The 26,103-nt window shown below is 40.7% G+C and overlaps 1 long non-coding RNA gene across 12 annotated transcripts in view; it reads right to left on the bottom strand.

Annotated features, from left to right (window-relative positions):
* LOC115493779 (uncharacterized) overlaps positions 1-26,103 on the bottom strand; it is a 399,735-nt gene that overhangs the window by 156,224 nt on the left and 217,408 nt on the right. For all 12 annotated transcript variants that reach the window (XR_012053932.1, XR_012053931.1, XR_012053938.1 and 9 more), the window contains 2 exons: positions 8,445-8,633; positions 7,109-7,201 (listed from right to left, as the gene is read on the bottom strand). This is a non-coding gene — a long non-coding RNA (uncharacterized lncRNA). The remainder of the gene's footprint in view (positions 1-7,108; positions 7,202-8,444; positions 8,634-26,103) is intronic.

Consider the following 26,103-nt stretch of genomic DNA (forward strand, 5'->3'; position numbering starts at 1 on the left):
AATCAGTCCAATCACTCACTGTGGGTGACGTATCTGAACAAATTGAAGCTGACACAATGGTCAATTTGACTGAGGAAAGTATAATTTTGGATTAGGGTGAACACCTTTAATCTGTCAATTGTGGCAGTCTTAAACTTGTAATTGAAAGAGCACAGCACTGCTTTACTCCAGATGTCAGTCAAACCCATTCCCCCTCTGATCACTGATCAGTTTGCAGTCTCTTCTGCATTTACTGATTAGGCTTCTAAATATGTCCTCTTTTAGACAAGATTCTTTGCTCCACCTGAAGAAAATATCAATCAAATAAGAACAGCCCATTCAGAATAACACTTTGATTCACCTGATTTTCAAGCAGATGGTATTCAGGGCACAGGAAACAACAAAACAGAACATCGCCATGTGCTTAATTTTAGCTCTTGCTCCCTGAATTGCTGTTAGAGCTATAAAATACTATCTTACTTTTAGTGTGCTTGTGTGTCTTGCCATTCCAGAATTGAAGTCATGACTCTGTAGTGCAATTCAGAATAGGGTGATTTCCACCTTGAGAGCACCGTTCCCAGAAGATGGTTGAGTTTCCAGCCCATCTTACTTGTCCCACCTGTCCCAATCTGGGACAGGTAAGTGAATGATTTCTGTAGGCATCTTACCCTCAAAACAGACCAAGGATACTGACTCATGAGAAGTAAGCATATATTACCAGCTTCAGGAAAAGAATTATTCCATCCCTGCCCACTTGCATGCAGATGGTTCTATGATTTATCAAGAGAAATGGTCCATATGCTGCTCACAGTCTCCTGAGACTTTTACCCTAACATCACCTCTTCCAATGTTTAGATTAAAGCAACATGAAATGGAGAATAAAATTAGCCTGACCTTGCAGTAAGCAAGGAGGTATCAGAATGACTTGCTACATAAGAGATTCTCTACTTCTTAGCAATATCTCAGGGCAATTCAAGATCAGAATCATGGAATTTTCTGAGTTGGAAGCGACCCACAAGGATCATCGAGTCAGGAGTTTCCTTATCTTAGCTCATGCTGCAGGTGAGCCATACCCCACACAAATATCCTTCTCTGGATACTGAATCTGACATTTTCCATAGCAGTTTGAATTCTAGCCTCTTTAATTTTTGGTCATCACTAATGACCATAAAATTGACATTGTTTTAAATGCTTGCTGCTGTTGCAGCTCTAGAGGTAAAAGGAGATAGGAATCTCTTGTCATTATTAACAGCAATATTGTCTTTGGGAGGCAGACCACAGGGAGGTAGAAAGAGAGAAACAGGTTCCCATTCCCTGGCAGGAGAAAATGCAGCAAAATATTAAAGTAGCTAAGCAAACTCATTTCTTCAGCATGAGAGGTTGAAATAAACAGGCAAAGAAGCATCCCACCCTCCAGAGCTTCTCAGGAGTAAATCACCAAACTATTAGTTATCCATGCTCTACTCTGTCATTATTCTCTGCCTGTCAGCTCCTTGTAGTGGCTGCCTGTTCCACCCCTCTTGTGTTATTATGGTTGCCATGCCCTCCTCTCACCAGCTCCTATCAGTTATAATGACACAGTGATGGGGAAAAACCCACACTCGGGCTTCCAAATTACCAGGAATTAGAGGAACAACAATAAAATTGCCTAAAAAAAACCCCCACCAAAAAACAAAACAAACCCTCGATCAACCCCTCCCTGCCCCCATCCCACCAAAAAAACCCAAACAGAATAAAATAACCAAAATGAGAGAATTTTGCAATCTGTAGATGATTTCTGCTTTTGGGATTGCATATGTCATTAAGATTTATAGGTCAGTCCAGAGCTTAAAGAGCAGATGTTTTCTCATTATTTATCTTCCTAGCTAAGGCAGAAGATTCCTTTTTAAGGAAATCTGCGTAACACATGCAATGGAAATAGATCAGGTCCTACGATCAGCCTTTTTAACCAGCTCGTAAAGGGTGAGCTGAGACACCCATCAAAGAGAAGTTTCATTTTACCCTCCACAACAGAAAGAAATGTGTTCACTAGTGTCTGATACTGAAAATGTCAAATAACAGAACTGAATTTTACCTCTTATCTGGCTGTCCTCTGACTATAGCTATGCACATTCAAATTGTATCTTGTATGAACAGTCAACTGGCTAGGAGGCTTCAGCTTCTGCACTTCATCCCAAGACCTGGATTTTTTGAGCTTTAATCACTGCTATAAACTCTCTCTGTAAAGCACAACCTGTTAGTGCTGTGCGGCAGCTCCCCAAACTGATCACAGCAATGTCACTTTGACAGGCATCTGTCCTCAGCAGAGCCCTGCTGGACTGGTTACTTAAGTACCCACAGAAATGAAGCAGCTTTCAAGGACCCACTTTTCTAACCATTGCACCCCTTTGTAGGCCAATCACTGGGCACTTTGGAGGCAATTTGCACAGGTCATCTTCTGTTATAAAGGTGGAAAGAAAAAATCAAAATACAAAATATTGAAACAAAATATTCCAAGAACTTGGATTCTGTATTTTCTTCTTGCATCCCTTCCATCAGAAATACCTGATTTCTAGCTACAGAATATATTTTCCATCTTGTGACATTCTTCCAAATTATATGAGTTCTACACATTTATAACTGCCATAAATTTTTGCCTAGGCTCTTTGGTCTTATTTGTCAGGGGAATTGGTCTGATTAGGAATCTCACATATTCCCAGGGCAGCTGGGACTGTGTCTGACCTTTGAAGTGTTTCTATCTCCAGGATCACAGAATGATTTGTATGTGAAGATTCTTTTTCTGACTGCTCTTCCCTTGTAGAGATGCCTCTGCAATCCTCCTGCTCCAGGCCTTAAAAGCATGGCTGAGACAGCTCATGCCTGAAGAACCTACTCAAAGCCACACACCTCCAGGGTGATAGATTCACTTTAGAATCAAAAGTAATTAAGAGAAAAAGGAACACAGGCTTGCACAGCGGCCTCACTATCAATAAAGCTCTCCAAGTAAATCATCAAAAGCCTTCTTAACCCTCTGCAGAGCCAATGCCCTCTTCTTGTGACTCTATGGGATCTCCTTTCCTTTGCAGATGTTAAGGCATGGAATGAACAAAACCTTGTCCCTTGTCCCTTTTCCCTGAGATCCCAATTTTTTATAGCAGCCACCCTGCTTCTCAGCATCTTCAGGCAATTAAAGCTCAAAACCCATAGCTGATGAAAGGGAACAACCAGTTCTCTGGAGCCTGCCTGCACCCTTTAGCAAATCTTTTGCCCTGAGAGATACCACCACTGACCCCCACAGCAGCTGAGATGGTTAGGTGCTGTGTGAGATTTTAATTCTAAGCAGGAATCTGGCCAACTGGATTAACAGGCCAAGGGCAATTTTTTGAGGTTCAACACAGAGAGTGCCACGTCCTACACTTTGACTATAACAACCCATCAGGTTCAAAGTAGACAGGACCAAAGATAGGAGTGGAAAAAAAACCCAAATCATCTTTTATGGTATGAGAGAGCCATCCAGAAAACAAGACACCTACAGCATAGGTCTGAGGTCCGCATAGGTCTGAGAAAGCTCCAGGGTCAGCATTAGACACAGGCACACCTGTTTATTTCCTACTGTATTTAGCATTGGTGTGGCCTCACCTTGAGCACTGTGTGCAGTTCTTAGCCCCACAATTTAAGACAAGTGAAGGTGATGTGAAGGTCCTTGAATGTGCCCAGAAGAGGCACCAAAGCTGGAGAAGGGGCTGGAAGGTATATCCCGTGAGGAGTGGCTAAGGACTTTGTGTTTGTCTAGTTTTGAGAGAAGGAGTCTGAGGGACAACTTCACTGCTCCCTACAGCTTCCTGAGGAGGGGAAGTGTAGTCAGAGGTGCTGAGCTCTCCTCCCTGGGATCTAGGGAGAGGACAGGTGGGAATGTTATAAAGCTGCATCAGGGCAAGTTTGGACTTGACATTATGAAGCAGTTATTTACCAAGAGGATGGTCAAACCCTGGATCATCCTTTCTAGAGAGATGGCTGATGCCCTGAGCCTGTCAGTGTTTAAGACACATTTGGACAGTGCCCCTAATAGAATGTTTTGACTTTTGGTCAGCCCTGAAGTGGTCAGGTAGTTGGAATCAGTGACCATTTTATGTCCCTTCCATCGCTACTCTTCCATTCCACTCTACCTACAGCACAGCTCAAACAAAGATGGAGGCCCAGGCTTGAGTTAAGGTGGGACTCTTGGGTCCATGGGAAGATGTGTGAGTGGATGTCACAAGTTAGGCTGCTCACGAGCATTAAGGATCATTAGTGCCCTCAGGGCTCTAGCATCCATCATGGGACACTGATCTGTCTACCTTCAGGTGACCCAGTGAGGTAGCTCAACCAGCCTGACCTCCCAGTATCACCCATGGCAGACATTTGGATTCTCTTTTACAATATAGTTGGAATTTACTTAGATTAGCTGGGTGGTGTGACTGTCCCACTGCAGATCTCACTACCTGTCCCTGTCTGGGGAAGTATGATAATAGCTCTGTGTTTGTGACTCTCATGCTCTGCTGGATTTTCCTCTAGGTAGACTGCACCCTCTCCTTAGTCCTACAAATTCCAAAGTTTTCTTCAGTCATTCTCAGAGCAAATTACCCTCTGATTCTTGTCTTTAACCTTTTTCCTATGTATTTGCATAGAGACTAAATGAGCCATCTGTAGTGCCAGTCTATCCATGCTCTATTCTACTATGTCATGAAGAGGTAAAGAAAATGCATTAAAAAGCTGTAGTCAGTGCTGTGTGCCAGCTGCTAGTGTCCCTTGGAAAATATTTGCACTGTTTGTTACTGACATGAATGTTCTCTTGGTAATTGGAGTGCTGCTTATAGTTCTTCAGGATTCCTTCCCCCTTTGGCTACCCCAGAGAAATGTGCTGTACAGGCCAATATGAGCATTCAGCTGAGCTGATCCAGTCCAGTAATTTTCTGTATTAGGCGAAAATGTTGTTTTCATTACCAATCTTTAAGTCTTAAAAAACAAAAACTCCCTGCAACTGTAACTGTTTCTCATAAAGTCCACATTGCATAAACAGTTGCCCCAGGTCCTGGGAACAACAGCCCGTTCACACATGGACTGCACCACAAAAGCAATAGCTCACAGTGGTCAGGCCAGGGCAGAACAAGGACGTGCTCTCTGTAAGGGACAGATGGTATCTATTTAGCAAAACATTCTTCCACTAAGGCTGTTTTAACGCCCAGATAATTTTTATCAGCTTCTTATCACATTTGGGAGCCCAGCATGCTTCTGATAGAGGCTGTGTAAGTGCTTCCCAGAGAGTGCTGTAGTTTCAGGGTTCAAGGCAGCATATCAGCATGAAGAGGAGGTGTGTGGATGTGGAGGGGTGGAATAAAAACAACCCCATGCTATGTTTGCTGATTTTGAAATGTTCTTGGATGATTTTCCAGGTAGAATATAGATGCAAGAACGTGGGAGGCCTCTTTCATCCATACTCAGTTTTGCTGTACATTCAGGGCCAGACTGTGAGCCTTTAACTCATCTGTGTCTGTGTGCTGATTTTTAGGCTGACACGAAGGAGGTCTGCCAGTGCTCTGAGCAACTCAGAGATGCCTCACTGGCATCTGTAGCATGGTATTAAGCCCAAGCTATCCTGGCTTACATCTGACTGCAAAATTCAGTGTAGACATGCAACTTAGCCTGGCACCCACTCCTAGGAATGCCTCCCTTCCCAGATACTTCTGTTGTGAGGACAAGGTGTTACTCATCCTCACTACGCATATCACAGGGTGTCTTACTGTTAGAGTGTCAGGCAGAGCTGTCATCTGAGAGCTCCAGTGCAGTGAGGCGATGCAGCCCTGTGTCAGCCCTCTTGAACTGTGACAGTACCACATGCGACACGAGGAGCACAACACCTGCACAGTGTAGCATGCACCAGAGCACCTTGATGTAAAGAGTGGTTGGGTGTTCAGAGAGAGCAGAGAGGAAAGTATGGGACACTTATGAAAGGCAAAGAAAACTCTCTCCCTCTCTCTCTCCCCCCTCTTTTCTTTCTTCACCAGGGAACTGGCTCACACAGTACTACAATAACAAGAACTGGCAGGCTGCCCAGCATTGCTGTACTTTGGTTGTAAGTGAACTATGAGGCTCAAGCAATCTTCTGGGAAAAGTTCACACCAAATGTATTGTATGTTATGTTTTCCCCTCATTGTATTTTTTTTTCCAAAACAGTCTATTATATTCCTTCCCTGTTGCACTGTGTATTTCTTTAAGATCCCCAGGAGTTACCCTTTTTAAAACCAAACATTTGGGTAATCTAACAGATCTGTTTTTTGAAGTAACAGAAATAAACTAGTAATCCTCCTCTCAGAGCCAGCCTTCAGAATAAAACCAGAGCACAATTCGTTGGATGGTGAGGGTTCCTATTGTTGGAAATTCATTTGCTTGGTTTTTTTTTGTTTTTTTTCTCAGTTAAAGCCAAAAAAATTAAATAAGAGAAAGAAGTGTGCCATTAAAACACTATAATTATCTATATGATGCACATCTTCCATGAAGTGGAAGCCAAAGCAGAGGGGACTTTACAATAGTAATGCAGTAAAAAAAAAAAATGTTCCAAAAGGTATGTTAAAGGTATGTTCTCTGTTTCACTTGAAGCTTTCAAAAAAAAAGTCTAATGTGGTTTTACATGATACTTCTGGACACCTCAGAGATGACAGCTGTAACTTGCACTGTAAGATGCCTTCATTTATTTTTTCCTGTTTCTCAATATGGTTTTTGCAGGGTCATAAAAAGATACATTTTTTAAGTTCACAGAAACTATGAACACATTGAACACAATTTATCTGACAAATCAGACCATGGACAGTCAGTTGGAAACTGGGTAACAAAAGTATGCCATAACCATAGCCCAAGTACATATTCTCCATTGCCCTGCAAATACCGATGCTGTGACTGTTTAATTTTACTGTATTATTGCCTAGAGGTCTTCACTAAGCTGTGCATTGCATTGTGCGAGGTGTGGCACCAACACATAAGAAATTTCTTCCTCAGAAGATTTAGGAGGTTAGTTTAGGGTCATTTTGCAGATATGTTGGCACAGTACACAAAGTAAACTCACAGCAAACATGAAACAGTTAATTCAGCTTAAATTAACGGTGGTATCAAGTACCTGTAATTCCAGGAGGCCTTAGCAGGAGTTTTGGGTGTTCAGCACTTTTGAAAGCCAGACTGAAGTTCTCTGCCATACTTCTGACAAAAAGTCCTTAAAAATTAAAGACAGAAAAGAATTATTAGGTTATCAGTCCAAATTCACCCCAGAAGAAAACCCATTGAAGTCAATAAAATTTCACTGGGGATGGATTTGCTATAGCAAGATTGATCCCTATAGTATATTTAGAAGTGCTTTGTCCTATACAGTTTTAATTAGCTTCACATTAGTCAAGGTACTGTACCATTGTTTTAATCAGCTACCCTAGCAGAGAATTGTCTCTAGGTATCCTTGTCCACATTTCCCCTCCCACCCCCATCCCTTGCTGCCTCCTTCTCACTCCCTCATTATTTTATCTCTAATTTGGCTAATGAATTTCTCAGACAGAGCCTTCTTTCATGTTTGAGAAGGACCTTGCTTGTATTGAGGCTAAAGAAAAAAATCCAAACCACACCGAAGGGAAAAAAAAGGACCAGAAAGAAAGAGCAAATTCTTCTACTGAGTAAAGTGAAGGTGTCTATGAAGCTTTAAGCTGTTCTTTTTCACTCCATCAAATGACATATAGCTAGGTCACAGTTTCTCACCCCATATTCTGCATTAAGGTGAACATGAGTACTTTAGTCTTGACTTTCTAGTTTCAACACTGACTCGCTGCATTGTCAGAGCAAGTGGTTCTTGTTTTAAATCTCTGCTTTACCAGAGTTACAACAGCCATAATCATTCACATCTACACGTAAAGAATTTCTCAAGTTGCTTCACAGAAATCAGGAAAGCCTTTTAAGTTCTCTAGTGGAAAAGTACGTGTAATACAAGGCAAAGTACTGTTGCCACCAGTAGTACTGTCTTTTTTTTTTTTAGTCATTCTAATGCAAGGATTAATCTTTTCTCTGAGTTTGCCAATTATTTTTTTACCTTCTTTAATGAAAGTTCTAAGAAGGTTATAGAGAATCTGTAGTCTCTGTATGCTTTCACTCATATAACTACAATTAAAACAACTGAATTGAGTTGAATATCTGAGTGTTGAGAATAACTGCAGAAACTGTGGGTTCAGTGCTGCCTTCTGCCAAAGAAAAAAATGTCCACAACTAAGGAAAAAACCTCCAAAACCACATTGGACAAGTTACTAAATCCCATCTACGTAAACACGTGTGTGTTCATTTCTGAGTCACTGTATCATTTGACCATGAAAGAAACAAGACAGTTTGCTTGAAGAATGTTAGGAAGACCAGAATATAATTTTTAAAAATGCCATGTTTTCAGTTTTCTTAATGCTCTTCTAAAACAAGCACACACTCACTTTAAATTTAACCACAGAGCTTAATTAAGCTTCTTCTGATTGTGCTGGGAGGGTTCCATCTTGTCTTCCTGTGGTCATTTCATCAGCCAGGGCTTTTCATGTAAGAATGTGCTGCATCCATGTCACAGCATGGGGTCTCATCACAGACACCTGCTCTCAGCCTGTGAACACAGATTTTAATCCCCTTCCCTGCAAAAATGGTGACAGAAGGACATGTTATTTAATTACTCATGCATGCTCTCCAAGACAGGGTCCACAGCTCCACTTGTTTCATATGGCTTGTGCTATTTTTGGGGGGTGATCAAATAGGATGGTTGTTAAAAAAGGAGAAAGCTTCACAATAGACTTCTCTTTGCTATTTGATGAGAACAATAAATGAAAAGATTGGCAGGATAAGAACAGAGTGGGAACTGAAGAAAATCTAGGTATGGTAAATATGGCCATAAAATTTTTTGTGACTTCTTCTGTTCTCACTGTGAAGATATGTAAGCCAAAATGTACTGTGTAACTTCACTGTCCTCCACTACAAGATCATGGATCCAGCAAAAATTAACTTTGATAGCCACGTTTAACATACTGAAAAATATGAAACCAACAGAAATTTACTGAAGCCTTTATCTAAGTACGATCTGCAGTAGTGGGTATGTTTCTCTCAGGTGCCAGAAGAGGAAAAAATGGGGAGGATTTAAGAACAAGTATAAATTTTTAGTTGTGCTTAAACAACGCATTTGCTAAATCACTCCAGTCAAAATCCTTCAGCAATCCTTCCAAAATCCTATCATGGACCAAAGCAAAGCATGGCTAAATGAAACGTTATATATTGTATCCAGCAAGCAATCATTCTACTTGCATTCTCATTGCCCTCAGCAGCACCTGCATTCTTTGATCACAGTCCTTTTATGTGCTGCACTGTATACAAAAGACTGAGCCAGCAATTAGCCATTCTAGTGCTGGGTCCTGAAATCTCTGCAAATGCTTCAGCTCTTTAATGAATTCCTAAATAGAAGGAAGTTGCAAACAAAGTTCAGCTTGTGTATTTTATGCCAGGTTCCCACAGCACTGTAGGTTTTTAGAGCTTAATTAATGACACTTGCATCCTGTATGCCTTCCAGAGTTTTAGTGGAACTTTTACTGGTCACTTCAAACTTTGACATCTTTTCGACAATTGTCCTCAGAATATTGGGCAACCTCCCCAGTCTTTGGAAGGAAAAAAAAACAAGACATTGCTGCCAATCATGACTCATCTGTATTAACAGGATGAACAAAAACTGGAGGGACAAAACGTGCATCATTTCAAGTAAACTACTCATCAGAAATCCTATGCATTGTATAGGAACCAAAATGGGTGATGTAAATTAAAACCACAGCCTAAGATACCAGCATTTGGGAACTCTGCCAATGCCCCTAATTAAAATTTTGAACTAATCTCTTCAGGGAATCCAAGAAATTCTTTCAGAAAATAGAACATTCTTCTATGCATATCCAACTACTTATCCTGTAAGAGGGACTATAAAGGAGATTGTATACGATCAGACAGAGGTCAGTCGAGTGGAAAGGACAGTGTGAAAGCTACAGGAAATGAGCCATCTATAAATGAAAATACTGGAATTCCTTCTTGAACTCTGACTCAGATAATGTAAGATTTTTCTGGTCCTCAACAAAGGATCACTACATCAATGGAAAGTCTTCATTAATTTTAGTGTGATTTTAATCTGTACCCAAAACAGGAGAATATAAACATAGGTGTTTAGAACATCAAAGTATGCTAACATGTCCTTTCTCTTCTTTTCTACCATCATTAGAGAGCTTGGCAAGAGGGGTTTGGGATAAATAAGAAGTGTAGAGGCTGGACTGGAGAGGGCCTAAGACAGCCCCTGACACTGGCTTATAGACATTAAACAACAGATCTAGTACTGTTAGAGATGCAATTAGACATGAAAGGATGGAAAGGGTTGGTAATCAGTTGGTAAGTGGAGAGGGAAAGGATGTTGATAAGTATTTCTTAGAAAGGAAAGCCCAAATCTTTATTGTTAATTGAAAAAAAAAAAAAAAACCAAAAAACAGAGTAAGATTTTAAGAAGAAAAATATGATTCTAGGCAGGTGTGAAGAAGTGGGGAATGAGGTAACTAGAGGAATGTACAAGGCTAGGTTAGAATCTCACACATGGAAAAAGAGACAAGATAGGTAGTGGTTACAAGAAAAAAAGTTACAAGCAGGGAAACTGCATCATACTAAGTAAGTTTTGTCTTTGAAGAAACCACCAGGGTCCTATAAAGAAAAATAAGTGAAGGCAGTAGGAGAGAACTACTAAAGATTAATCTAGGCTGGTTCTGCAATGAGTAAATCTGTTTAGGTATGCAACTGAGCCTCATAAATCAAGCAATCCTATCCTGAGCTCAAATTATTCAAATCTATGGCTTTTGTTTGGCAGTGTGGAACTACAGGGTTTAATCATTGTCTTACACTTCCCTGACACTCAGGCAGACTGGCTGACTTTGGGGAAATAGAGGCACAAGCCTCCCTTTGCATGGCTGAAAATGACTATGTGCAAAACAAGGACTAAGTTCTCGTGGCAAATTCTCCCAATTGAATCCAAACAGACTTTAGGTCTGATACGCTTGTATTTGCAGAGCTTTGCCTCTTCACTCTGGCTTAGAAGCAAACAAAACTTCCTCTCTGCTACCTTTTTCTAAAGGATCTTTCTTTGACTATGCCATTTATGGGTCTATATTACATGTAATTCTCTGATACCAGATGAGATAAGAGAGATAATCCACATAAAGGATTTGTGGCATAACAGATTACAGCTTCCTTTTGTATGTTGTATGCATTGCCTTGAAGAGGCCTTGAGTGATGCTATAGGATCTCTGTATTCAGATTACAAGATACTTGCATTCAGCACTGCCTTATTATGGGTTTAGAAATACCAGCAACCCAACTAAGTGGCCAGCTGTTCAGATCCTGCTGTTCTCTCAACCCATGCAAAGGTAAAGTACTATTATGGTCAGTGGGATCCTTGCCAGGGTAACAAGATTGAAACCATTTTCCACGTATTTATTCAACTGCCACTTCAGTGGTAAAGCAGTAACAGTAAAGTAAATAATAATAAAGTGATTGTTTAGCAGACAGAACAAATTATTTCAGGAAGAAGTCATCTGTGCTTCAATCATAATTTGTCCAAGCCAGAAAACTTAGTTATAACTACTTAGTTATTCTGCTTTTTTTTTTTACTTTGTTATTATTATTAATATCCAAACTCCTGTTGACACAACCAGTTGGAATCTTGAAATTGGATTTTACTTATAATTTAAGGGTCTACCTAAGGTTTAAAGACTTTTGTGGATCTACCTGAAGGTGCTCTCACTGGGCATCTCTCAGAAAAAAAAAAGCTATAAAACAGCTAAACTGCTGCTCTGGAGCTCAGTTTCTCCATCAGAATTAATATGGCATTAGTTCTTCCAGGGCAATAATCACTGGGAAGGTCTTCAGTTGTGTTTCCTGCTGTGCAAGATGCTCTTCAGATGAAGGAACAGAATAATTTTGGGAAACACAAAGGAGTTATGTTCAGCAACTTCACAATATGACTGTTCTGATACAAGGCCAACTCTGGTTTCTAAGCCTGGAAAACAATATAGCCAATCTCTGTGGTACTGGATGGTATGAACTATTCTCACAATGGTATATCCTGCTTAGCACATGTGAGATATCTCTAGGAGGAACATGGCTGATGATATATTTACATGACATTAACACAAATGTCATTTACAGTGCTCATTTGCCTAATTAATAGTGTATTTATGTTTCTTGAACATTGCAGTGATCATTTTTTAATCTCCTCTCCGGTGAGAGCATTTAGTAGAGTGGGGCAACTTATGTTTGCTCTCCAATGATGGTACATTAATCTCTCAGCAAAAAAATCTGCTTTTTCCAGTCTCACCTACACTGACATTTTGCCTGCTCCTGAATGGATCAGCAACATTCCACTAACAATAACTATTCTCAGTATGGAACAGTGATTCATACCTCTTGATTTCTACTTCTCAGAGAGAGAAAGTGAAGTAAGCCGCACAATTCTGCTACATACAAGCAGGCAAACATCTTATGGAAATACACCTTTAGCATCTTATGTCAGCGTGATTTAGGATGTCACAGATCTCAGCTGTTTGCTGTCTTTCTGGCTCCCCTGGCTGTACTGAAATCACCACAGTGACAGCCAAGATGAAGTAGCTGACTATGTGAGCATTCCTTGTCCTTTCCAATACACAGCAAAGCTACTTAGCTTAAATCACCACTGACGGGAACTAACTTCTTAAACGGGTTTGAACTTGATCCTAGTTGAGCACATCTGACTGTGCCCCAGATTGCCTAGCTCAGCTCCACACCAGCACATGTACCCTATTATCAGCAGCAGCAGCTCGACATCAGTCAGCAGCTGGCAGACGGGCCCTTGGGGACTTTTCTAGCTGAGGCTGGTGCAGCCCTAGGGCTGCTTCAATATATTCTCCATGCACAAAAGGGGACATATCTCTGTGCAAATGTTGTTACTGCACAATGGGTGTCATTGATAGCAGGAAAGAGACAATGCTTGGGAGCTGGACATGTTGTTCAAACATCATTCCAGTCTTTTTATATACTCTGATTAAGGCCCTTTACTTAGAACTGCCATCATGCTGTTGCTGGCTGCTTTGGGTGCACAGAGAATATCTGAAGTCCCTTTTCACCCTCTTTTAAAGAATCAATTGGACTGCATTTCAGTGCCTGTAATTCTATGGTTTGTGACTTTCTCTTAATGTATATTTTAGCTTATCTATGTAAGATACACAAACAACTACACAACCACATCCATAGTACCCATCTTTTCAAGCACTACAAATATTTTCACTATTAGCCAATTCCTTTTCTCCACTGCATTTCCAGGTCATAACCCCACTGTTGTCAGCATTACTTAGCCCTTGACACCCTAGCAGTATTTCTTCAGTAGTGGCAGACAGGGCTCTTAGGCAACCAGGAAATCTAAAACAAAGGAAAACTGTTAAAAGGAGAATGTGGGACAGACAGAGGAGCAAGTGGAACTAACAGAATAAAGGCCCAAGTGAAAGAAATTATGTTGAGGCTGGGAATACAGGCAGCAACATTTCAGAGGATTTGTTCCCAGGGCAGGCAGCAGCAGCAACTGCTAATTCTGCCAGGGACAGTGTCAGTCAGATCAGCCAGGAATTCACCTGTTTGCAAAGTACTACTCCAGCACAGGGTAAGGTTATTAGCATCCCATGTTCAAAATTATACAAATCTAAGCACAGAGACAGAACTTATGAATAACTGAAGGGATTTATTTTCTAAACCTAGATGTCTCTTTTCAATTCTAAGTCTCTCCCAGAGGACCTGTGATGCATCTACTATGCCTGTGCCAATGTCTCAGACCATTGCATTAGCCTATGGAATACTAACTACTGTGTCCTTTTCAGGCTTGAGAAAATGAATGGGGACCAACTTCAACCAGCTTGAGATAGAACAGCTCTGATGGCCCAGGTGGTACCTGCAGTTCCCTGATGATCTAACCCAGGGGCCTGGCTCAACCACTTGGCCACCTCTAAAAGCTTACAGAAATCCCTGCTCCCTACCACATGTGGTAAATGCAAACTGTGTAGCTGAGCACTATAATTTCTCATGGCACAGCTGTAGAACTCAGAAGAAACAGTGTAAACAAGATCCAGGCATCCCTCATCACTGCAGCCATGAGAAGTGGTGCCTTGCCACAACACACCTTTTCCCCCTGCCCATCCCACCTGGTTTTACCTGCTCTCTGTCAGTCACTGCCATTCCTCCCTGAAGTTCTCACATGACTGTGACAGAAATGTCTAAGGAGATGAGATAGAAGCACCTACAGCAAATAAACAAATGGATAAAGCACTAAAAAAACCAAGCTGGAGAACAAGGGGGACATGAGCTGTTAGAGGCTCGAAGGCCAGCCCATAGAGTCACTCAGTCTAGACTCCAGATGTGAACACAGAGCCTCAGTGAGTGCAATACGGGACTGCGTAAATATCTCAGCCAGATGTCTCAGGGCCCGAGCTACAAATCCTCACAAATGGTGACAGAGTTGGCTGTTGCTGTTTGTACAGCTCTGCTTCCAAGAGAATCAGTGGTCATTCAGTCAGCAGCAGTTCATTTTTGCTGCCAGATGGGAGGGAAAACCAGGCTCAGGGTTGCAGTTAGTCTCATAGCAAACTCATCAGTCGGTGGATGGGTCATGGAGCCCTCTGTGGGTACTGAGGTTGGCTCAAAATAGCAATCTGAGGAAAGAGCTGAAAAGATGATAGTAAACATAAAGGCACATGATATTGAACTTCCAAATAGGCTAAAGTAACAGGCTGCCATGTCAGGCATTTGAATTAAGATTTAGGTCTTCCAGACCCCTCCCATTTGGTCAGCTAAGCTCACAGATGCTTAACATTACGCGATGGAATTACCTTATGTTTCAGTTGCTGGAGACATGATGCTCTGGCTCTAAGGAACTTGATGCTTGCATCTGCACTTTCAAATCAAGCATTCCTTGGCCCCACATTCATGTTCCCAGAAGTTGTCTCCTAGGTGAGTGCCCCACAGAAAGCACCTGGAGGAAATCTCACCACCTTCCTGTCTATTTGCAGTTGGGTCTGTCCCTGGGGAGGCTGGAGATCAGTTTCAGCTCCCTCTTCCGTCTGACTCAGACCAGAGAATTGAGGCTGTCTCTCCCAGGAAATTCTACCACTAGTCTATGCTGTATTTCAAACCAAAGCTTTCCCAGTCTCTTGGATTTCTCTCACACTCCATAAAAAAAAACTTATTTATTGCAGCAGGGTATAGGACCTGGGGATCTGCAGTAAAAGTCCTTTTATAATCTACCCGGTCACTGACCCAATTTAGGATATATCAATTTATGAGCTAGATTCTCTTCAGCAAGTCACCAAAATTGGAACTGGCTGAATAATTTATGAGAAGATTTGTAAGCAAAAGTTCTGAGTTGGGACACACTAATTCATGGGGATAATATTATTTATGATTTCTTGTTCAGGCATGAACATGTTTTAGGATAGCAAACATTTGTCACAAGATTTGCAAGAAGATGGTTTTAATTCTCCTTTTTTAGGGTACCAATAGAAAAGGGAATCATACAGTATAAAAGATGAGCTTTTGAATAAACTCAGAAAAACTTGTCAAAGATACATATGCCAGTCAAACAAATCAAACAGCCCAGGAAAACTTGACAAAGAGACGTGTACTACCATATCAGTGCCCTGTCTCTCTGGGTCCAATTGCAGCCTAAAGTTGCACCTCCTGGAGAAATATCTAAGAAGGCCATTGTCCCTGTCTTCAGACCTAGGCTCACAGGGATAACTTGGAGTCAAAAAAGTTTAGGATAAATTGCAGTACTTCAGACTCACCACAGGCTAAGGACTCGCATATGAGCAGGGTGAACTCTTTTATCTTCCATGGCAAATGCTTGGCACTGTGAGCCCCAACTCACAGACACTTTTTCTCATTCCCAAGGTTCTAATGGAGGTCATGCCAAAAGATGTTCTGAACAACACCAGGTACCCATAGTGGTACATTTCCCATATAGGTTGCAAGGGCTTACTCTCTTTTACACCTCTGCCACTTCTGACTCTCAAACCATTGCTGGGATCCACTTGGTTGTAATGAAAATATTTCCTGAGCAGCCACATTCAACCTTGGGTCTAAGTTAGATTTATCTGCACTGATAGGTGTATGCTTTTGAGGTTTAATTAATTTCCCTCCTTATCCTGAACAACTTAACCCCAAAACACATAGTATAGAGAGACCCGTGCTGAACATGGACATCCTTTTCCTTGTAATTCTGCACTTTCTAAGGAGAAAAGGCATTGAATGCAATAACCTTAAATAACAGCTAACTCCATTATCTAAAACAAGTATACTGAACAATTTATTCAAGCACGACATGCTGTTCTTCCACCTCCTTGGTAATGAGTGCACAGCATCACTATGGCTGAAAGTAAAAGGGGATATTTCTTCTGGCACTGCCCTCTGGGTCCATTAGGCTGGCTTATCCAGCAATTGTGTTGGCAGTTTGGAGTTCTTCCCAGGATCTTCTATGGCCAGGGATGCTACAGGCCACTTTATTAAATGTCACTGGCCATTGCAGATTAATTTTTTTCGGGGGGATCAACCTTAGAATGTTTTCACAGAAAAATTTTTTATGCTTCACATAAAAAATTCATCTATTTAAAAGTCTTTTCAGCGGAAATCCTTTCTTTTAGAATTAAAGAGTCATACTTGGACTCCTACTGTACAGCACTGAGTCTTCCATATTGGGAGAAAGAAAATTTTCCTCATCTCACCCTTGATCTGCAGTTGCAACCCCTCTTCTAGCACAGGCTCAGAACACACCTCTGACTCACAAATGCCAGTTCCAGTGTATAAATAGCAAGCAGACAAAAACATGAGATAAGTGAAACCTTTCCTCTCACAGTGCAGAGGGAGGTGGAACTCGTGTAGACCAGTAAAAAAGGTGTTGAAATACAGTGTTGGAGGAGGATACAGAAATTCCATAATCCTTATCTCTGTCCCTGAAAAAAATCAGTCTCTCACAGACCACAGCAAGTTCCTATCTGTGGAAAATCAGATGCATTTTGCCATTCATGCAAGTGTAGTTGCCATCTGAGAGCCTCAAAGCTGCATTCCTCAATGCCTGTGGCCATATCAAATTTTTGGGAAGCCATGAAGAACCATTGTCAGGAAAATGGTGCTTCATTTACTCTTTGACTCTCAAAGAATGTTTTGTCTTCCTCTCTGTTTTGTGAAGTGCTGTCAACACTTACAGTGAAGTATATTGTAAATACACAATAATAACAACTGTGCAGATTCATCTCCAATTCAATTCCTATGTAAATTTATGTTAATATGTATGCAGATTAGGCCTGCCCCCCTTGGTCCTGGAAAGTTCTCAGAATGACACATGGGTTCTGAAGAGGTTGTGTACTACTGATCTGCAGTTTTTGTATAGTGTTCAATCACTGGCAAGCCAGCAACAAGAGACTGTGGATATTTGTCTTCCCATTCACTGGATAACTAAATGGAGTCTTCTAGAGTCTAACTAGTCTAACAAGGACTTTTCTAGAGTCTAGCAAGAATTAAAAAGAAGTCTCTAAAATCCATGTCTAAACCATGACCTACTAATTTTATTTCTATTTCTCAATAGAACTCATACTTGTTGGATCTTCTGAAAAATTGGATAGTACAAGGAAGCCTAGTAAGTTTCAAGATCTGATATGCCATTTATGAGACAGAAAAGGATTTTTTTTCTCCCTAATATTTAGTAACCACTTAACCAATGCCTGGACTTTAGGCGTACTCCTCACGTTTTTTTTGACTAAATCAGTACACTTTTTAAGAGAGCTTCAATAGGTAATTTATTCTTTCCTTCTCAACTTCCTTTTCCTCTGTTTTAACATGAAAAAAACACTGATCTTCCACCTGTTTGTGCAGCCAGAGCCATTTTGAGCATTCAGATCCGACCAATGGGGAGGCAGCTGGAGTGCTGCAGTTGGCTGTTCTCTGCCTTCCATGGTGACATGGGTGTTTTGCTATGACACTTTCTAAGGACCCTTTGCAGTAAATAGAAACTAATCTTCAGCTCATCCCATGACAGTGTCCCTACAAGGCTCTCAGGCACTTCTAAAATAATCACAACAGGACTTAAATTGGAACTATAAGAGACACATGTGCTCATTACACAGGGATGAATTTCTGGTAATCCAAAAGGGGTTGGGAAGTTGCCGTCAGAAACAGCAGGCGCCAAACTTTTTGGCTAGGAAGACATAACAGACAACCAAAGTCCAATTGCCAGAAAGTATTTATACTCCTGCAGTTCCCAGCTGAGGACTTGATCCTGACCTTTGATACATAAAACAAATTTGTTGTTCAGTTGTGAACTTGGTTGTGCTTGGAGGGTAAGATTGCACCCAGAGTTGATAAAGGTGGGAGCTCAGTCATCATTTCAGAATGAGGCAGCAGCCTCCTGACCGTAATCACCTCCAATCCCAATAATACTTTATGGACTGAGGTGGCCAGTGATTTTTGGGGGGAAAAAAAACAAACAAACCAAGAAATAACAAAACAACAAATTAGAACACTGTGTGACCCCCACACAAATTAGAACAGAACTGTACCTCATAGACTGATGAGTAACTTCAGTCACCATTTATTTCCGGCCTTTCAGCTGATTTAAAGACTGATGCTGAGGAAATCTCTCCTTCAAGTTCTTCTCACTTTGATCTGGTTTAGAGTGTTATTTCACTCAACTTTTTAAATCTCATTTTATTGAAGGCAATGTTAGCCCCAAGAGGAAAACAAGAAAAAATAAAAACAATTAGAGCCTGGAAGGAATCTGTATTTTTTTCTTTGAAATAGAGCCCCTTGTCAGACAGCTTTCCACGTACCTTGTTCAGCGTAGATTACATTATAGTATCCCATCAGGCCCATTCAAACCAGGTTGCAAAGTTATTGTGGCTGGAATCCATCACTGCTTTCCCTGCCCATGATAGCTGTTGGTGCCAATTTCATCTTAATCATTTTCTCTCTTTCCACCTCTCATGCAGCTGCCTTCCTGTCTTGATAGGACCAAAGTGCAGCTCATGGAATCTATATGATAATCACAAAAATAGCTATATCTGTTGAAAAATGGATTTAATTCCCCCTCTAAACCTTTGTGTATTGCCAACTGGGGGTGTGAAACCAGCTGGCAAAAGATGCGTTCAGTTCGATTTCATGACTTTCATATACTGCAGCTTCCCGAATTTAAATGGTTCCTCCCCTGTCTAATGAGACCATCAAGGCCTTGATTAACAGCCCTCACTTTAAACAAAGTTTTGGAGTTTCTTTTCATGGTAACTTCTCCCAAGACGTCTGACAGCCTGCTTGATCCAGGGCAGCCGAATGCCTCTTACTTCACAGCATGAGCATTTGTCAGAGGCACTAGGAGTCAGGCTTGGTGAGGATTTGTATCCCTGAGTAGTCTGCAAGTAACTTGCACAACAGCGTGGGAAGCAAGCTTAAAAGTAGTGCTGGTAAAACTGTGAAAAACTAATTTAATCAATGTTTTCAAAATGTAAAGGCCTGGAATGGATGATGTTTTACTTTTTTAAACTCTTTTATCCCCATTCTTATAAAAATACATTTTTATCTACTGAAAAGCTTGTCTTCAGTACATTGTTTGCAATTTTCTTTCAGTCTAAACAGGATTTCAGAGAAATGACAAGGCAGTGTGAGAGAAAAGCATGGTATGTTTTTTCACTATTGATCACAGAGAAGGGAAAGGCTATTTCTTGGGAAAGATTGCTTCAAGACAGGTAGAACCATCCAGGTCAGAGTCTTGAACCTGGACTTAGAGGGCATGACTGAGCCCTCTTGGATTTTTGCTTAACATTTAGATGAAGTTTAGTTTTGGCTATGCTTGACAGTCAGAAAGTTACACTTACTTTGAACCAAAGCATGAAAGGAAATACTGGGGTCTTGGGGGATGGAGGGAAAATGTAGAGGGGGGATAAATCAACCCTAAGTAAAAGGCTCCCGTGAAGTTGGTAGCATAACCAGACAAGCAAAACAAGAAAAAGAGAATGAAAAATTTCAGTCGCAGAAGTCAAAAGCTGCAACTCTCTTACAGGGAAGGAATACATTGCTACTCGTTTCTGCTGTGCCTACTGATACCATCTACAGAAAAATCTATCACCAGTGGAAAGAGGGTTACATTCCTTGTCAGCGCATTCCACCACATTGGTGTCTGGACTTTCAAGAGTTCATTAAATGTACAGTCATGGAATATTCTTTGAAACAGAAAGCTCCTTTATTTTGGCCTCATAGAACCATTAATAACGCCTTTATATATTAATTTCCCTCCATTTATTGCTTCAGCTATCAGCAAAAATAAATTTACGTTAAAGCAAATTGTGGCATATCTTTCTCTGTATATTCCCATATTCATGCATATATATGACCCCCACACAAATACACATATACATAAACATAAAACCTAACAGTGAATAGCAGAATTTACTGAAAGGCAAGGAAAAAACCTAGCATATTCAGAAATAGGAGAAAATTAACACTGAAATATAAATAATACAGCTTAGCTATTAGGCATATTTTACATTTTGTTCTTCTGTCATTATTCTGATTATGACATTTTATTTTTGCATATCTATCTTTTAGGAAGATAAGAAGATCCCAATGAACTGGAATACTCACAGAGAAAGATCTGACTGGTTTGTTTAGAGGGAAAGAACAAAACTGGAGTCAAGAGACTGAAAAGAGTGTGCTAAGAATACAGCACAGTCAGCGGAGAGTGGTAACAGCTATGGAGCTTTTGTCCTTGGGCAGAAGCTGAAAAGCACAAACAGATTCAAGTTAACAGTGCCAGAATGGCAACTCAATGAAGCCATTGTACATGTTCCCACCAACTACAAAGAGCTTTGGTCCAACATTAGGACTTGTTCCTGTGCTGTACTTTCTTCCCATTCAATACCTGCCTCCATAAATATTTGTTTCTATTAGTGATATGGATGCAAACTTTACTCAAGGGAGACATAGGACTGGGGGAGCAGAGCATGCTTGAAATGTGATTTAACAGGAGTCTACCAGACTTGGTGTCAGCTCTTCTATCCCTAAGACTTAGAAAAACTAGGTTTCTGATCTTAGAAAACTTTTCTGTCCTTATTAGAATTTAGAAATATCTGCAAGAGTTGTAACAATATAGTCTAATTGTCACAAAGGGAGTTGCAAGCACAATGAATGAAAAATGGAGGAAGTCACCTGCAAGTAATTGCTGTACCTCATAAGCAGAGCACAGAATTGTTAGTCTCGTTAAAGAGAAAAGCAGTACTCTTAATCTGGAGAACCTGTGAAATCACTGCTTGTGAAATATCATTTAGTCCTTATCCTCAGCCAAAAATGATGGGAAGCAAACCTGCTCTGCTGTACTTCTTCACTGAATTCAGAGCTGTCAGCCATTAATACAACACATGACCAAAGTCACCACTGAACCAATGGACTTTGCTACTGGCAGGAATGGCATGAAGGCCATGTCTGGATCAGTACAGTGTTGTAGGACACTGTTGGTGCACTGTTAGTGGGAATACTGGAATCTCAAGCTCCAGACCCAAGTCTGTACATTCTTAGCACTTCATGATATAGGAGTGACAACCGTTATATGAAGCAGTAAAGATGTACATATCCAAACCCAGACAACAAGGAAGACATGCAAGTCCCACATGTAATTCAGATTTAAACACTAACCAATGTGGCAGGCATCCCAGTGTCCGATCTCATAAAATGAGCATTTTCAGAGCTTTCACTGGGAAACAAAAAAAGAAAAAAAGGAAAATAAATTCTACCTCAACATCTTGAAAAGAGGCAGTTACCTCTCCAGGGTTTCTTCCTCAATTAGGCAGGGCTCCTTGCCTTGGTTGGATAACAAATGCACATTCATAGGTCCACATCTCCTCAGATATCTGTAACACAACACTATTTATGCCACAGCCAAAAGACATTCTTACTTTCCCTGACTAGTGAGGGGTCAGCTCAAGCTGGTGTAATTCACCTTTTGTTCATCAGTAGACAATTCTAATATAACAATGGAGACAACATAACTGCTGGGAAAGGAGGGAATTAAGTTTACATTCATCACTTCTGTAATACTTCAGAGAATCTGAATAAAAGAATGTTTTATCATGTGTTGATGCAACTGTCTCCCCAAAAAATCAGAGTCTCTTGCATTGAAAATAGACTTGCTTTGATTGCCCTGTCCTAAGTAGAACCATAAAAGTGATACAACAGAGGATCTTCCTCAGAAACATAATTTTGTTCCAGAGAATCTCTGAACCTAAACATTTCCTTTCAGACACTTTATTCCCAGAGGAGCCTGGGTTTCTGCAAGAGCCCTTTGTAGTCCAGCTGGATGTCATTACATAATTAAGCCTGTGAGCCAGGAGCTAGTCATGAGAATGGCAATTTTACAATGTAAGATCAAAATGTTATTCTTTCTTCCAAAAGACCTGGTGCCATTTGTTGTAGTGCCTTTATGCAAGGGATCAAATATAGTATTGATTATTCATTATAACCTTTAAAGAGGTGAGGGTGCTTCTGGAATTCAGAAAGATTTCTGGGGATCTGAAGTGATATAAGGCCTCAGGGCTTGATGACTCTTCTTGACCTGAAGCTTTGAAATATCACCTGCTGTCTGGATTGTTCCTACTTGCTGCCTGGGATTTCAAAGTCTCTCTCTCTCTTCCTTTTTTCTCCCCAGTGTCTTACAGACATTGCCAGATCAAGAGAAGCAAAGAATGCAAAAGAAAGTGAAAGTGAGAGACCAGGAGTTGGAAGCCCAGCTGGCATAGATCAGCTTCAATTCAAGCTTGAATTGAAAATTACTATCATTCTTGTTGTGCTGCATCCTACTGTGTGTGGTTATTGCATTACACAGAAGAGGCAGTGGCCATATCCTGTGGCCAGCTCCATTGCCTTCAACATGGGTTAACCAACTGTTCAATATCCCAACACAGGGAGTTTTTAAACCTTTCTCTGCCAATTTGATCTTCTGGCACACTCAAATGGAGGAATGTTTGGAGGAGACTGGGAGTGTGGGAGTTATGTGGAGATCCTGACAAAATTTAAGACACTGTCTTCACCAGCAAAGAAAAAAAATCAATGTCATAATAATCTAAACACTATATTAAAAGTTTCAATTTTCAACAACAGTGCCTCTGTATTGTAGACTAAACCTCCAAGAGTGCTTTTTGGCAGATGGTTAAATATTTAAGTAGTTGGCCACAGATTTTTAAAAATTGAGATAATTAGAATACTTGAAGCAGTTAATATTTATTAGTCATGAAGAGTTTGACAGATTAGATGTTTTCCTACCCACACATTCTCTGTCAGAAAAAAAACCAACCAAAATCACCAAAAAAGCACCATTAAAAAAAAGAAACAAAAAAAAAAACCACCCAGAAAAACCCCAAAAACACCTCAAGCCCCCTTGTCTTTCATTCTATGGGTCACAAACTTTGATATGAAGCAGAAGGCATGGACTTCCCAGTTTGCTCAGTATGAGACACTGAGAGTAGTTGCTGTCACTCAGTTCAAGAAAAGGCCAGGAAAAAAAATGATTGGAACAACAAGATCTCAGTGGAAATGCAGAGAGTTGACTCTGGAAAGTGCCCAGGATTAAAACCTGAAGACTGAATCTTCCACACTACTTCAACTTTCACTATAAATTACGGTGTCCCTAGTAAGGTTGCAGGGCTACTCCAGTCACTGGGGGTCATGAGACAAACCATTTCCTATTAACCTGTTGGCCTTCCTTACGGGAGAGGAGATGCATGGGACAAAGGCAGACCAGCTCTGGGGCACTCCAGAACTGCATCAGAGAAGATGCCATGACACAGTGGAGTCTTGGCCTCCTGTCCTTGAAATGGGAGACAGGAGGCCAAGAATTGACAGATTACTGAGGCTGCTGTAAGGACTGGTTTCACCAAACATGTCTTCTTTTATCTGTCTAGAAATCTGGTTGAAAATAAGGATTCCTGGCTATCCCACAGACTGTCAATATCTGTAAATGTTCAAACTGTGTCTGGGCATAGACAAAGCCTGCTTTTGCATGGAATGTGTATGTTATTAATGTATAATAGAGCAGCCACATGAAACTCCTAATCAGCAATTTATGCAAAACATGAAAGTACCACCAGTGATAGACTATGTAGCTAGCTGGCTGGAAACAAACCCACTTCCATTATAACTTACCTCTCCTTTTTTATTAGCACCATTGAATGGTCACTATGTGCCCCTGTATGAAGTCCCTTGGGTCCCTTTACACTCACAGGCAATAAAGCACCTCAGAAATTACATTTGCATGTATCCACAGGCAGTGTTAAAAGGAGTGAATGCATAGGATTAACTGTGGCAGGCAGGGGGATGAGTGGAAAGGATTTTCAGTGCTGTCTACACAGCAAGGTCAAGGGCAGACAGGAGTATATTATACAACTGCTCTTACCTGGTACAAACCAGTAGGGCAGGACTGACTGCCCTGACAGGCTGAACACAGGCCTGATCTGGAGTTACCCCAGCACTGCCCTCAAGGAAATCAAGAGACAGATTGGAAAGTAATCTTGGTTACTACCCTGTGTGAGTGCCAGTTTGCTCTCTTAAGGGGATAGTAGCTGGAGCAGAGCGATCTCTCAGTTATACCCTCCCTTCCTGTGATCAGCAGAGAGGAATTGCTGAATTCACTGAGGAGATTTTTCTTATCCTACAAAAATCTTTAAGGGCCAGCCCTGTCATAGATAAAAGGATAGGATATTTTTTCTGAACTTTTTTATTTTCATGAAAATGATTTTAGAGATATTTTTCCAGTGTCACCTTGTCTGACAATAGCATTCATGATTTAATTATCTCATTGGCATAGTGAGACTGTAGGAAAGCTGGTAGGATTATGAGCTACAAGGGAAGAAAAAATGTGGTTTAGATGAGCAAACACTCAGAAGTTTCCAGCTCTCATAGGTTTTCTTTGATTGCTGAAAAAGCATGTTGGAGAAAATCTGTTAAAGTTTCAATATCCTTCCTCTTCAAGGGAAATCCACAATTCTTAACTCTTAGGAGCACCATCAAGACTCATTGAAAACCAAAAGACAAGACAAGAATAGAACCCAGCAATAAAAAAGAAGTTTCAACCTTTAAAAAACAAATATCCCAGGATCCCATTACTCACCATAATGACAAAAAAAAAACAAACAAACAAAAAAAAAAAAACCAAAAAAACTGGAAATGAACTCACATTGTTTCTTCTGAAGTACCCAGAAGAAAAATCTGCACCTTAAAAAGGTTTGACCTCAATATAGGCCATAACGTAGAAATGTGAGGATCTTGGAAACTTGTGCTTTTCCTGGATTGAGGCCCAGATTTTGTAATATATCTTGCCTGTTACTATTTTTTCTTGCTTCTTCCAAAGTAAAAAAGGTTCTTTTGAAGAAATGTGTTTTCTAGACACCTTGATACACCAGAATTTGGGTCTGTTTAAATACTTCAAATTTGACATACATTCACATGTAGTTATAACGTTTTGTGAATGTGAGCCAACATTGTCTTCTCTGGATCCAGTCCTTCCTATCAATATGTTGTAAGACACTAGACAGAGCAGTGTCTACCCTAACATACGCAGTATGCACTAGACCAGACAAATAACAGTAAAACACTCAACTTTCTGTGCCTTCACCTTCTTCACGACAGTTTTAATGAACAGCACCTGAAAGAATTTATGCCCATGTTCAAACTGGGCTTCAAGGACACACTGCTGGCACATCACATCTGCTTGGAAAAGCAACTTTTTTTACTTCACACAAGGAAATCTATCAATAGTTTGATCCAGTGACTATCAGCAGCATAAGTTTTCCCTCAGAGGCTGTTCTCCTACCCTGGCCACAATGTGCTTTTGCATGTTGACCTGCTATTTGGTTCCTGATGCTTTCCAAGCTGAGTTGAAACTGTGGCTAAAAGACATTAACCCTGCTCTAAAATGCTCATAGCCTGTCACACGCATCCCTCTTTTTTGCTGTTTTGGGAGTATGTAGGCAAATGCTTTCCTGTGTGTTA

This window comes from Taeniopygia guttata, chromosome 2 (genome assembly GCF_048771995.1).
Source record: "Taeniopygia guttata chromosome 2, bTaeGut7.mat, whole genome shotgun sequence".
Lineage (NCBI taxonomy): Eukaryota > Metazoa > Chordata > Aves > Passeriformes > Estrildidae > Taeniopygia > Taeniopygia guttata.